This window comes from Amblyraja radiata, chromosome 9 (genome assembly GCF_010909765.2).
Source record: "Amblyraja radiata isolate CabotCenter1 chromosome 9, sAmbRad1.1.pri, whole genome shotgun sequence".
Taxonomy (NCBI): domain Eukaryota; kingdom Metazoa; phylum Chordata; class Chondrichthyes; order Rajiformes; family Rajidae; genus Amblyraja; species Amblyraja radiata.
In genome coordinates, this window is record NC_045964.1 from 55,344,222 (window position 1) to 55,358,158 (window position 13,937).

Below are 13,937 nucleotides of genomic sequence, written 5' to 3' on the forward strand. Positions count from 1 at the left end.
TGTCTATTGTCTATTGTTTTGGGTCGAGACCCTTCTTCAAAATAGAGAGCGGTCCTGACCTCCCATCCACCTCATTGAAGAACCTTGGACTACCTTTGATTGGACTAAACCTTGTTCCCTTTATCATGTATCTGTACACTGTAGCCGGCTGACTTGTAATCATGCGCAGTCTTTCTGCTGACTGGATAGGACACGACAACAAAAAAGCTTTCAACGTACCTGGGTAGACGTGACAAATATAAACTAAACTCAACTCGTGAAGAGGTTACAACTTAGTCTGAATTAAAGAAGTTTCATGTGGATGGCGTGGAAATCAGTGAGGGATGTGAGCATTTGGTACCTCGGTGTCTGAGCCCTCGTACTTCACCAGTTGTCCAGCGTACTCTGGCCGTGATGTGTCCTCCAGTGCCGTGTAACGAGGCAGGGCGTCCCGGCCAAGAGAAACACCCCTCCGACCCTGAAGAAGACGGAGCTGTGGTCAATGGTAGGCCAAGCATCAATGACCTCCTGCGACAGTGATGCAGCTGGGATAGAGCCGCTGCCTCACGGCGCCAGAGACCCGGGTTCGATCCTGACCTCGGGTGTTGTCTGTGTGGAGTTTGCACATTCAGCTTAGTTTAGAGTTTATAGATATAGCATGGAAACAAGGCCCTTTGGCTCACCATGTTCACACCGACCATCATCGATTCGGTCTGAAGAAGGGTTTCGGCCCGAACCGTTGCCTATTTCCTTCGCTCCATAGATGCTGCTGCACCCGCTGAGTTTTTCCAGCACTTTTGTCTACCATCGATCACCCGTTCTATGTTATCCCACTTTCTCAGCCACTCACAACACTATAGTCAGAGGGCCGCCAAAAGTGCTGGAGAAACTCATCGGGCAAACTCCACTCGAACGTGCAAACTCCACGCAGACAGCTGCCGAGGCCAAGAATGCACCCGGATGCGCTGTGAGGCAGCGGCTCTACATTCCCCCTGTGATCGAGTGGGTTTTCTCCGGGCGCTCCGGTTTCCTCCCACATCCCCAAGATGTGCGGGTTTGTAGATTAATCGGCCCTTCTGTAAATTGCTCCTAGCGTGTGGGGAGTGGGATGAGAAAGTGGGATAACATAGAACTTGTGTGAACGGGTGACCGCTGGTCGGCATGGGCCGAAGGGCCTGTTGCCACGCTGTATCTCTGAACTAAACTAATCTAGGTGAGCACACCAACACAGGCATCGTAGGTGGACAAAAAACGCTGGAGAAACTCAGCGGGTGAGGCAGCATCTATGGAGCGTAGGAATAGGCGACGTTTCGGGTCGAGACCCTTCTTCAGACTGATGTGTGGGGGGTGGGGGAAAAAAGAAAGGAAGAGGCGGTCTGAAGAAGGGTCTCGACCCGAAACTTCGCCTCCATAGATGCTGCCTCACCCGCTGAGTTTCTCCAGCAATTTTGTCTGCCTTCGATTTTTCCAGCTTTTCTTTTGATTGATTCCAGAGTTTCTCCAGCATTTCTTTTTTAAACAGCCCAGTCATCATGCCTCCTTTAAAATTCGCAGCCAGTACAATGCTTGCTGTGAGGCCAAACACCAACCCAACACAATGTATAAATTTGCAGACGACACCACCGTCGTGGGCCGGATATCAAATAATGACAAGACGTAGTACAGGAAGGTGATTAAAGGGCCTGTCCCACTTTGTGATTTTTTTCGTCGACTGCGAACGTCAGCGACTGACGCCCTAAAAACCGTCAGGTTGTACGACACTCCGCGTCACCGACACGCCAAGCTACGAACCTCTGCGTCACCCGCCTTCACAAGAAGATGACGCCGAAATGTAATAATCACATTGGAAATGAACTTATCTACAATAAATCTAAGGAACAATAACTTTTTAATGGATAAGTTGGCGCTTTTTATACCCGCGTCACCGGCCGTCACCCGCAGGACAGCGCACGTCAGCGTGTGACAGGGCGCACAACATGATGACACACCCAGAAGTCGCCTGAAGATTTTGAACATTCCAAAATCCAGGGGCGGCAGGGAGACACCGCGCGTCACGACATGCGTCACCCCGCGTCACGCCCCGACCACGCCGCGACAACCTCTTTTCAGGCTTTGGCCGAAAATGTCGCCCAAGTGGGACAGGCCCAAAAGAATCTGGTTACCCACTGCCAAGATCACTATCTCTCACTTTCAATGTCAGCAAGATAAAGGAGACTGTGATGGAATTCAGGAAGTGAAGCAGTACACATATCCCAGTATACATTGATGGCACCAACGTAGGCTTGGCTGAAAGCTTTAAGATCTCAGGAATAAATATCACCAACAACTTGCCCTGGACCAGCCATATTGAAACTGTGGCAAAGAAAGCACACCAACGCCTCTACTTCCTTAGAAGGCTTAGGAAGTTCAGCATGTCCCAAACAACTCTCACCAGCCTCTACAGATGCTCCGTACAAAGTCCTCTATTGGGATGCATCACAGCTACATCCAAGACCGCATGAAATTACAGAGAGTTGTGCATATAGACCACACCATCATACAAACCAACCTCCGTTCCATTGACTCCATTTACACCATGCTCCCTCAGCAAGGCCAGCAGCATCATCAAGGACCAGTCTCACCGCAGTCACTCCCTCTTCTCCCCTCTCCCATCAGGCAAGAGGTACGGAGGACATTTGACAATGCATACCTCCAGATTCAGGGACAGCTTCTTCACAGATTCCTTTTCAGGTAACTGAGCCATCCACTCACCAGCGAGAGAGTGGTCCCTGACCTCACATCTACCTCATGACACCCTTCAAGAGAGAGCTAGAGAGGGCTCTTAAAAATAGCAGAGTCAGGAGATATGGAGAGAAGGCAGGAACGGGGTACTGATTGGGGATGATCAGCCATGATCACATTGAATGGCGGTGCTGGCTCGAAGGGCCGAATGGCCTACTCCTGCACCTATTGTCTATTGTCTATTGTCTATCGTCTTACCAATCAAGTATCTGTTAGTCTGCATTAAAAATACCCATTGACTTGGCCTCCACAGGCACAGGGCAACAGGGGGGCGCAGGGGTAGAGTTGCTGCCTCATAGCACCAGAGACCTGGGTTTGATGCTGACTACAGCTGCTGTCTTACAGAGTTTGTATGTTCTCTCTGTGACCGCGTGCGTTGGTCCGGTTTCCTCCCACATTGCAAAGACGTACAGGTTTGTAGGTTAATTGGTTAATTTGGTAAAATTGGATATTGGCCCTAGTGTATAGGATAACATTAGTGTATTGGTGATTGCTGGTTGGCACAGGCTCGGTGGGTAGAAGGGCCTATTTGCACGCTGAATCTCTAAAGTCTAAATTAAAGCCATCTGTGGCAATGAACTCCACAGATTCACCACCTGACTAAAGAAATTCCTCCTCATCTCATTCCTAAAGGTATGTCTTTTTATTCTGAGGCTGTGCCCACTGGTCCTAGACTCTCCCACTAGTGGAAATGTTATGGTCTGGTTACCTAATATCGCTGATAATTTTCAGTATTATTGATGATTGCATATTTATTTGTTCAGTTATTATGATAATGTGCCTGTTAAGCTGAAGCAAGTATGAATGTCATTGTTCCATTGCCGATGAGTATCTCACTCTAGACTGTCTCGTGCTGTATTTCCAAGTTTGCTGACAACGCATAACAAGGCAGGACTGTGAGTGGCGATGAAACATAGAAACATAGAACGTAGGTGCTAGAGTAGGCCATTCGGCCCTACGAGCCAGCATCGCCATTCATTGATCATGCCTGATCGTCCCCAATCAATAACCCGTGCCTGCCTTCTCCCCATATCCCTTGATTCCACCAGCCCCTAGAGCTCTATCTAACTCTCTTAAATATATCCAGTGATTTGGCCTCCACTGCCCTCTGTGGCAGGGAATTCCACAAATTCACAACTCTCCAGGTGAAAAAGTTTTTACTCACCTCAGTCCTAAATGACCTCCCCTTTATTCTAAGACTGTGGCCCCTGGTTCTGGACTCGCCCAACATTGGGAACATTTTTCCTGCATCTAGCATGTCCAGTCCTTTTGATCCAGAATCAGTACCCCGTTCCTGCTTTCTCCCCATATCCCTTGATTCAGTTAGCCCTAAGAGCTAAATCTACTGTGACTTTCTCGAAAACATCCAGTGAATTGGCCTGCACTGCCTTCTGCGGCAGAGAATTCCTCAGATTCACAACTCCCTGGCTGAAAAAGTTTCTCCTCATCTCAGTCCTAAATGGTCTACCCCTTATTCTTAAACTGTGACCCCTGGTTCTGGACTCCCTCAACATCGGGAACATTTTTCCTGCATCTAGCCTGTCCAATCCCTTAAGAATTGTATATGTTTCTATAACATCCCCTCTCATCTAAAAATGAAAGTGCAAAGAGGCTACAAGGGGGCGAGGAACAATGTTTTAGGTGGAGCTGAGTGCGGAAAGCAATGAACTGATGCTTGGCTGCATGAGCGGGAGGTTATAACAGTGTAATTATCGAGACCTGCCCATACAGATCCATTTACTGTGAAACACTGACTTCTGGTGGTGAAAAGGTAAAATGGGAAGCTTTTTATTTCAAAAAAAGACACCAAGTGCTGGAATAACTCAGCGGGTCAGGCAGCATCTCTGGAGAACACGGATAGGTGACATTTCCGGTCGGGACCCTTCTTCAGACTGACTAGATCTGGTGACAGAGAATGTCACTGAGGCTGCAGATGCTGGAATCTTAACTTAAACGCAAGTCGCTGGAGGAACTCAGCAGGACAGGCAGCATCTTGGAGGATATCCTGAAAGCAGGCCCTTCAGCCCAACTTGTCTATGCCGAGCAAGATGCCCCATCTCAGCTAGCCCTATTTTCGCACATTTGGCCCATATCCCTCAAAAGCTTTCCTGTCCAAGTGTCTTTTAAATGTTGTTAGAGTACCTGTCTGAACTACCTTCTCTGGCAGCTCGTTCCATACACCCACCACTTTCAGAGTGAAAAAGTTCCCCTCAGGTTCTTATTAAATCCTTAATAAGATTTAACTTAAACCTATGTCCTCTAGTTCTTGAGTCGCTTACCCTGGGAATCTTATTCTCATGAATGTATGCATTTCTGTAAGATCACCCCTCAGTGTCCCGTGCTCCTGGCCTGCGCAACCTCTCCCTATAGCTCAGGCCCTCAAGTCCTGGCAACATCCTCATACGTGCAGTTCTAGTAACCTCATTACAGGAAGGATGTGGAGGTTTTGGAAAGAGTGCATAGGAGGTTTACCAGAATGCTGGCTGGATTATGGGGTACTAGCTGCAAGGAGAGGTTTGACAAACTTGGAAGGTAGACAAAATTGCTGGAGAAACTCAGCGGGTACGGCAGCATCTATGGAGCGAAGGAAATAGGCAATGTCTCGGCCCGAAACGTTGCCTATTTCCTTTGCTCCATAGATGCTGCCGTACCCGCTGAGTTTCTCCAGCAATTTTGTCTATCTTCGATTTTCCAGCATCTGCAGTTCCTTCTTGAACATTTTATCTACTCCACTTTGACAAACTTGGTTTGTTTTCTCTGGAACACTGGAGGTTGAGATGAGACGAGGTATGAAAGAGGCATAGATAGAGGCATAGATGGGGTAGATAGCACAACCCTTTTCTCAAAGACAGGCCCTCATAGCTTTGAGGTGAGAGGGGCAATGTTTATAGGCGATGTTTGGGAGGATGTTTTTTTATGCAAAGAGTTGTGGCTGCCTGGAATATGTTGGTGGTGGATGTAGAAACGATAGGCAGAAGTGGGTCTAAAATGGCACGGTGTAACACCGCATGGACATGGAGGTGTACTACGTACCTCCGACTGGCGTAGGTCACTCACAATACCAACTGTTGAATCAGCAGTTCCTCTGTGGAAGGAAGGACACAGGCCGTTAGTATTAAACCCTGGGAATACACCGCGACAATCAGCCCAACAGACTGAATCTCCGGGATTGAATGAATGAATGAATGAATAAGTTTATTGGCCAAGTATTCACATACAAGGAATTTGCCTTGGTGCTCCATCCGCAAGTGACAACATGACATACAGTGACAGTTAGGAATGATACATAAAACATTAAACATTAATAATTAAACATCATTGATTAAAGATTGATTGCATTCAATAAAATACCAGAGCAAAAAGATTACTGGCCTGCTTTTGTTTACTTTCATTTAGAGATTCAGCCTACAGATACAGGCTCTTCAGCCCACCGAATCCGTGCCAACCAGCGATCACCCTGTACACTAGCACTATCCTACACATCAGCGACAATCTACAATTTTTGCTTTAACCGAAGCCAATTAACCGACAAACCTGTACGTCCTTGGAGTGTGGGAGGAAGCCGGAACACCCGAAGAAAACTCAGCAGGTCATAGGGAGAACGTGCAAACTCCGCACAGACAGTACCTGCAGTCATGATGGAACCCGGGTCTCTGGCGCTGTGAGGCAGCAACTCTATCGCTGTGCCACTGTGCTGCTGAAACTGGAGCGTGCAGCTTTACACACTACTTTCCCACGCCGCTGTGTAACCGGGATCTGAGTCCACACGGGACTTGGACTGGCCACCCTGATCTTGTCCAAGCACCGTCCGCTTTGCTGAGTTCAAGCCACTGCTGGATGAGCCAGGACCTCACACAGTTGTCGAGCTGTAGTTGCAGCACCAAAACAGGCCCTTCGGTCCACCTTGTCCATGCTGACCATGTTGGTATGCTGAGCTTGTCCCGTTTTCCTGCATTTGGCCCACACACCCCACCAAGTGTTGGAGTAACTCAGCAGGTCAGGCAACATCTCTGGAGGAAATGGATAGGTGATGTTTCAGGTTGGGACCCGAAGATGTGTCCCGACATGAAGCTTCACCTATCCATGTTCTCCACAGATGCTGCCTGACCCGCTGAGTTACTCCAGCACTCTGTGAAACGTCACCTATCCATGTTCTCCACAGATGCTGCCTGACCTGCTGAGTTACTCCAGCACTCTGTGAAACATCACCTATCCATGTTCTCCACAGATGCTGCCTGACCCGCTGAGTTACTCCAGCACTCTGTGAAACATCACCTATCCATGTTCTCCACAGATGCTGCCTGACCCGCTGAGTTACTCCAGCACTCTGTGAAACATCACCTATCCATGTTCTCCACAGATGCTGCCTGACCCGCTGAGTTACTCCAGCACTCTGTGAAACATCACCTATCCATGTTCTCCACAGATGCTGCCTGACCTGCTGAGTTACTCCAACACTTGGTGGGTTTTTTTTTGTTGTAAACTAGCATCTGCAGTTCCTTGTGTCCTTAGGTTGACTCTAGTTAGGAACATTCCCTGGGGGGTTTATATGTTCAGCATGTGGCGCGGCAGGGTGGTGCAGCAGTAGAGTTGCTGCCTTACAGCACCAGTGACCCGGGCTCCATCCTGACTATGGGTGCTGTCTGTATGGAGTTAGTACGTTCTTCCTGTGACAGCGCAGGTTTTGACCGGCTGTTCTGGTTTCCTCCCACCCTCCAAAGATGTACAAGTTTGTAGGTTAATTGGCTTTGGTAAAATTGTAAATTATCCCCAGTGTGTGTGAGGTAGTGCTGGTCGGCATGGACTCAGTGGGCCAAAGGGCCCGTTTCCACGCTGTATCTCTAAATTTAAAAACGACATCGCTCACCTGAGAAGGGTCAGGGTTCTGATGAGCTCGTCCTTCTTGTCCAGCTCCCTGCGGTGTACCTTCAGCTGCTCCTCCAACTGCCGGGCGAGAAAGAGCAATGCAGTCAGCAACAAATCCCTGCATCTCAGCGGGAATGGCCCTCACTGGTATATCATATTGTGCATTACGCTACATGTCCTTCCTCAAATTAGGGGACCAAAACTGCACATTAGTGATACCACACAGGTGTGATATCACTAGGGCTCTGTACTGCTTGATGCAGACACCATGCATCACACCACACATTACAATGCTTGTTGGAGATCCCATGCAATACACTGCTCGCTGGAGACACTATGCATCACACCGTGCATTACAATGCTTGTTGGAGAACCCATGCATTACTGCTCACTGGAGACACCATGCATTACACTGCTTCCTGGAGTATCGTTTAGTTTGGTTTATTGTCACGTGTACCGAGGTGCAGTGAACAGCTTTTGTTGCGTGCTAACCATTCAGCGGAAAGACAATACATGATTACTATCGAGCCGATCACAGTGGATAGATACATGATAAGCAAATAACTTTTAGTGCAAGATAAAGCCAGTAAAGTCCCATCAAAGATAGTCCAAGGGTAACCAAAGAGGTAGATAGTTCAGGACTGCTCTCTAGTTGTGGTAGGATGGTTCAGTTGCCTGATATCAGCTGGGAAGAAATTCCAATTCCAGTTCCAATTCATCATGTGCCTGCAGAGAAGATGAGTTTATCTTGGCATCATGTTCGTCACAGACATTATGTCCTGTTCCGGTACTGTTGTCCGATGTTCAATTGCTCTAAGCTACGTAATGTTGCATATTGGAGCTCTGCCCACCAGTTACCTGACTCGCCCACTTCACCCCCAATTCCTCCCCACAAGACCTCTGCGCCAATATGTGAGTGGAGGGTACTCATGTTCATGTCATAGGAGTGGAATCAGGCCATTCGGCCCATCAAGTCTACCCCGCCATTTGCTGATCTATCTTTCCCCCTCAACCCCATTCCCCTGCCTTCTCCCCACAACCTTTGACGTCCTTTACTAATTAAGAATCTGTCAGTCTCCGCCTTAAAAATTCCCATTGACGGCCTCCACAGCCGTCTGTGAAAATGAATTCCAGATTCACCACCCTCTGACTGGAGAAATTCCTCCTCGTCTCTTTCCTAAAGGTACGTCCTTATATTCTGAGGCTGTGACCTCTGGTCCTAGACTCTCCCATTAGTGGAAACATCCTCTCCGTATTCACTCTATCCAGGCCTTCACTCTATGAGGTTTCCCCCGTTATCCTTCTAAACTCCAGCGAGTACACGCCCAATGCTGTCATGCGCTTGGGGTAGATGGAGAAAGGCACCGTGGAAGAGACACCTTGTTGTGACTCGTTACCAACATGTTGCCAGGACTCGAGGGCCTAAGCTTCAGGACAATAGACAATAGACAATAGGTGCAGGAGTAGGCCATTTGGCCCTTCGAGCCAGCACCGCCATTCAAAGTGATCATGGCTGATCATCCCCAATCAGTACCCCATTCCTGCCTTCTCCCCATATCCCCTGACTATCTAGCTCTCTCCTGAAAGCATCCAGAGAACCGGCCTCCACCACCCACTGAGGCAGAGAATTCCACAGACTCACCACTCTCTGTGTGAAAAAGTGTTTCCTCGTCTCCGTTCTAAATGGCTTACTGCTTATTCTTAAACTGTGGCCCCTGGTTCTGGACATTGACGAGGTGGGCTGAATGGCCTGATGCCCTGCTGTATGACTCGAAACTTACTTCCATTTGCTTTACCCCATCCAGAGGATCCACCTGAGCCTTGTAGGAGCGAAACATCCTGTGATTTCACCGACAGAAGTTGGAGCTTTGACTTGAAGAGTTGTCCTTGCCCATCTGACGCCGCACTTCCCTGGTAACTGGGCTCCAATATTATGAGGCAACCGCCCCACCTTGCCCAGCCCACCCATTGGTGCTGCCGTTACCGGGCCCAAGAGAGATCCACTGGCCACTGGCTGCACGAGGTGCCAGTCGGCAGTTTGCTGGAGGTGGTGCGGCAAGTGTTTCTGTGTTGTCACCATCTCTACAGAAACCGTACACAGCACCTGTTACCGGAGAGCCGGGGCAATTATCAAGACAATAGCTGGTTCCTCCTGCGCCCTGAAACCCCAGCAGTTAATTACCCCCCGTCGATGTGTAAATTACCGCCAGCTAACACAGCGCTGGGAGACTCTCAATCACTGACGCTCAGACATTCGCATCCTGTTCGGAAATGTGACTCAATCTCTACTTTAAATCATGCATTCATCCCACTAATTTAAATTGGAGATGACGGCCTTTTATCTGCCTCTGATACCTTCTGCATTTCCTTTCCGAAGAACACAGAACAGCGCAGCAGAGAAACAGGCCCTTTGGCCCACAGTGTCCATAATAGGCAATAGACAATAGACAATAGACAATAGACAATAGACAATAGGTGCAGGAGTAGGCCATTTGGCCCTTCGAGCCAGCACCGCCATTCAATGTGATCATGGCTGATCCCCATATCCCCTGACTCGGCTATTTTTAAGAGCCCTATCTAGCTCCCTCTAGAAACTTACAAAATTCTTAAGGGGTTGGACAGGCTAGATGCAGGAAGATTGTTCCCGATGTTGGGGAAGTCCAGAACAAGGGGTCACAGTTTAAGGATAAGGGGGAAATCTTTTAGGACCGAGATGAGAAAAACATTTTTCACACAGAAAGTGGTGAATCTCTGGAATTCTCTACCACAGAAGGTAGTTGAGGCCAGTTCATTGGCTATATTTAAGAGGGAGTTAGATGTGGCCCTTGTGGCTAAAGGGATCAGGGGGTATGGAGAGAAGGCAGGTACAGGATAATGAGTTGGATGATCAGCCATGATCATATTGAATGGCGGTGCAGGCTCGAAGGGCCGAATGGCCTACTCCTGCACCTATTTTCTATGTTTCTATGTTTAAAGCATCCAGAGAACCCGCCTCCACCACCCTTTCCTCGTCTCCGTTCTAAATGGCTTACTCCTTATTCTTAAACAGTGGCCCCTGGTTCTGGACTCCCCCAACATCGGGAACATGTTTCCTCCCTCTAGCGTGTCCAAGCCCTTAACAATCTAATGCCAAGTTGAATCAATGTCCACCACCAGAACGTGATCTTAGCCCTCAATTCCTTGCATAGAGAACCTAGAACAGAGAAAATTTAACAACGCATCACAGGAACAGCCCACGATGTCTGTGCTGAACATGATGCCAAGTTAAACTAATTTCCTCTGCCTGCATGTGATCCATATCCCTCTATTCCCCCGGCACATCTCCTTTATACTTTGCCCCATTCACTTTAATGCTGCGCCTGCTAGTCTTTTCCCCATTTCATTAAGGAGTTGAGGTCCACGTGAGGGTACTTTATTACCTATTGAAATAATTGCATCAAATCAAGTGGCGAATTTGATAGGATGAATGCACAGTCTTTTACCCAGGGTAGCGGAATCAAGAACCAGAGGAAATTGGTTTAAGGTGAGAGGGTAACAGAGGAACCTAAGGGAACATTTTTTCACCCAGAGGGTGTATGGAACGAGCTCCCAGAGGAGGTAGCTGAGGCAAATACTATAACAATATTTAAAAGACACATGGACAGGTACATGGACAGGTAACGTTTAGAGGGATATGGGCCAAACACTTGCGAGGTTAGATGGAGCATCCTGGTCATTCCCTCCTCTCTTTACTCCTGTCGGAAGGAGGTACAGAAGCTTGAAAGCGCGAACCACCAGACTCAAGAACAGCTTCTTCCCTTCTGTTATCAGGCTTCTGAACAGTCCTTCCATAAGTTTAGTTTAGTTTAGAGATACAGCGTGGAAACAGGTCTTTCGGCCCACTCACCCAGTGCCGACCAGCAATCCCCGCACACTTAAAGCCCTGTCCCACGGTACGAGTTCATTCCAAGAGCTCTCCCGAGTTTAAAAAAAATCGAACTCGTGGTAAGCACGGAGAATGAACGCAGCGGGTACGTCGGAGCTCGGGGACGTCTCTTAGCGGCTCGTACCGCTAACGGCAGGTACTCGGGAAGACTCGCTAACGGCAGGTAAGCTCGGGAAGACTCGTGAGGATTTTTATAACATGTTGAAAAATGTCCACGAGAGCCCCGAGTACCGACGAGCAGCCATTACCATAAATCTCCGAGTTCGAATCAGGGCAAACTCGGGAGAGCTCTTAGAATGAACTCGTACTGTGGGACAGGGCTATTACACCATCCTACGCAATAGGACAATTTACAATGATATCAAGCCAATTGACCCTCAAACCTGTACGTCTTTAGAGTGCAGGAGGAAACCGGAGCACCCAAACAAATCTCACGAGGTCACGGGGTAAACGTACAAACTCCGTACAGACAAGTCAGGATCGAACCCGGATCCCTGGTGCTGAGAACTATATTCTGCACTCTGTATCTTCCCCTTTGCTCCACCTATTTGAGTTTGATTGCATTTATGTATGGTATATCTAATCTGTTTGGAATGCATGCAAAACAAAGCTTTACTCTGTACCTCAGCATGCATGACAATAATAAAACTAGGCTTAGTTGAGGAAGGTACAGTCATGACATTTAGTGACATTTGGACAAGTACATGGATAGAAAAGGTTGAGAGTGATTTGGGCCAAACGCGAGTCAATGGGACTAGCTTAGATGGAATACCTTGGGCTATATGCATGATTTGGGCCGAAGGGCCTGTTTCCCTGCTGTACGAGTCTCTATCAAAAAAATATTTGGATGATGTATCAAATATATTTCCCAGGTTATAAAACACATCAGGCCTTTCCAGCATTGTAATAGACACTGGCAGAAATGTGAGCCTTGTATAAAAGTATTGAATGGTATAGCACTGTTGGTGTCCATTCAGCCCATCGTACCCATGCTCACCCTTCAACAGTGCTCTCCAGTCAATAGACAATAGGTGCAGGAGTAGGCCATTCGGCCCTTCGAGCCAGCACCGCCATTCTATGTAATCGTGGCTGATCATCCCCAATCAGTACCCCGTTCCTGCCTTCTCCCATATCCCCTGACTCCGCAATCTTTAAGAGCTCTATCAAGCTCTCTCTTGAAAGTATCCAGAGAACCGGCCTCCACCGCCCTCTGAGGCACAGAATTCCACAGACTCACAACTCTCTGTGAGAAAAAGTGTTTCCTCGTCTCCGTTCTAAATGGCTTACCCCTTATTCTTAAACTGTGGCCCCTGGTTCTGGACTCCGCTAACAACGGGAACATGTTTCCTGCCTCTAGCGTGTCCAAACCCTTAATAATCTTATATGTTTCAATAAGATCCACTCTCATCCTTCTAAACTCCAGAGTGTACAAGCCCAGCCGCTCCATTCTCTCAGCATATGACCTGGTGAACCTACGCTGCACTCCCTCCCCTGCTCTCTCCACAAAGCCTGGCAAGTATTGATTGTCTGACAGCTTCATTTGAAGCTGCTCCCACCTTCCCTTCAGGCAACACGTTCTAGACCATTTAAAAAATACTGTGTGAGCCAATTAATTATCAATTCTTGGCAAGAATAAAAAATGAAAAATGCTGGAAATACCAGTTTCTTTCCAGATGAACTTCAAACTGTTCCCTCCAGTTACAAGAGTGAACATAAAATGGGCTGCATTATCATGCCGCAGTAGAGTTGCTGCCTCACAGTGACAGAGACCTGTGTTCGATCCTGACCTCGAGTGCTCATTGTGCGGGGTTTGCACGTTCTCCCTGTGACCACATAGGTTTCTTCAATGTGCTCCGGTTTCCTCCCACACCCTAAAGACGTGCAGATTTGTAGGTTACTTGAGGATAGAATAGTGTATGGGCGATCACTGCTCAGCGCGGACGGTGAGCCGAAGGGCCTGTTCCACACCATATCTCTAAACTAAACTTGTGGGTGAGAGGTAGAATCTGGTGGGTGTTGATGGGAATGTGGTGGAATTCAATGGGACCAACAAGATAAAAGGGTGGTTATTATCCGTGGGCCGAAGGGTCTGTTTCAGCAACGTATCACCCTATGAACACAGGGACTCTTCATACAGACATTGGGAATAATCAATTAACAATTCTCTGGAAAGCTGGAGGTTGCAGGGAGTCCTGATACAAAGGACATTTATTATCACATACACCAATTGGTGTAGTGAAATTTGACTTGCCATTGCAGCACACGAATAAAGATAAGACACAACATTAAAGAATTTAACAATAAACATAAAAACATCCCCCCACAATGGTTCCCACTGTGAGGGAAGGCAGCAAAGTCCAGTCCCGTCCCCTGTCCACCCATAGTC

The 13,937-nt window shown here is 48.0% G+C and overlaps 1 long non-coding RNA gene across 1 annotated transcript; it reads right to left on the reverse strand.

The window, feature by feature from the left end:
- Positions 1-350: 350 nt before the first annotated feature.
- LOC116977349 lies at positions 351-7,710 on the reverse strand. The gene is made up of 3 exons (XR_004413202.1): positions 7,628-7,710; positions 5,794-5,845; positions 351-457 (listed from the first exon to the last, which is right to left on the reverse strand). It is a non-coding gene; the product is annotated as an uncharacterized LOC116977349 (long non-coding RNA).
- Positions 7,711-13,937: the final 6,227 nt, after the last annotated feature.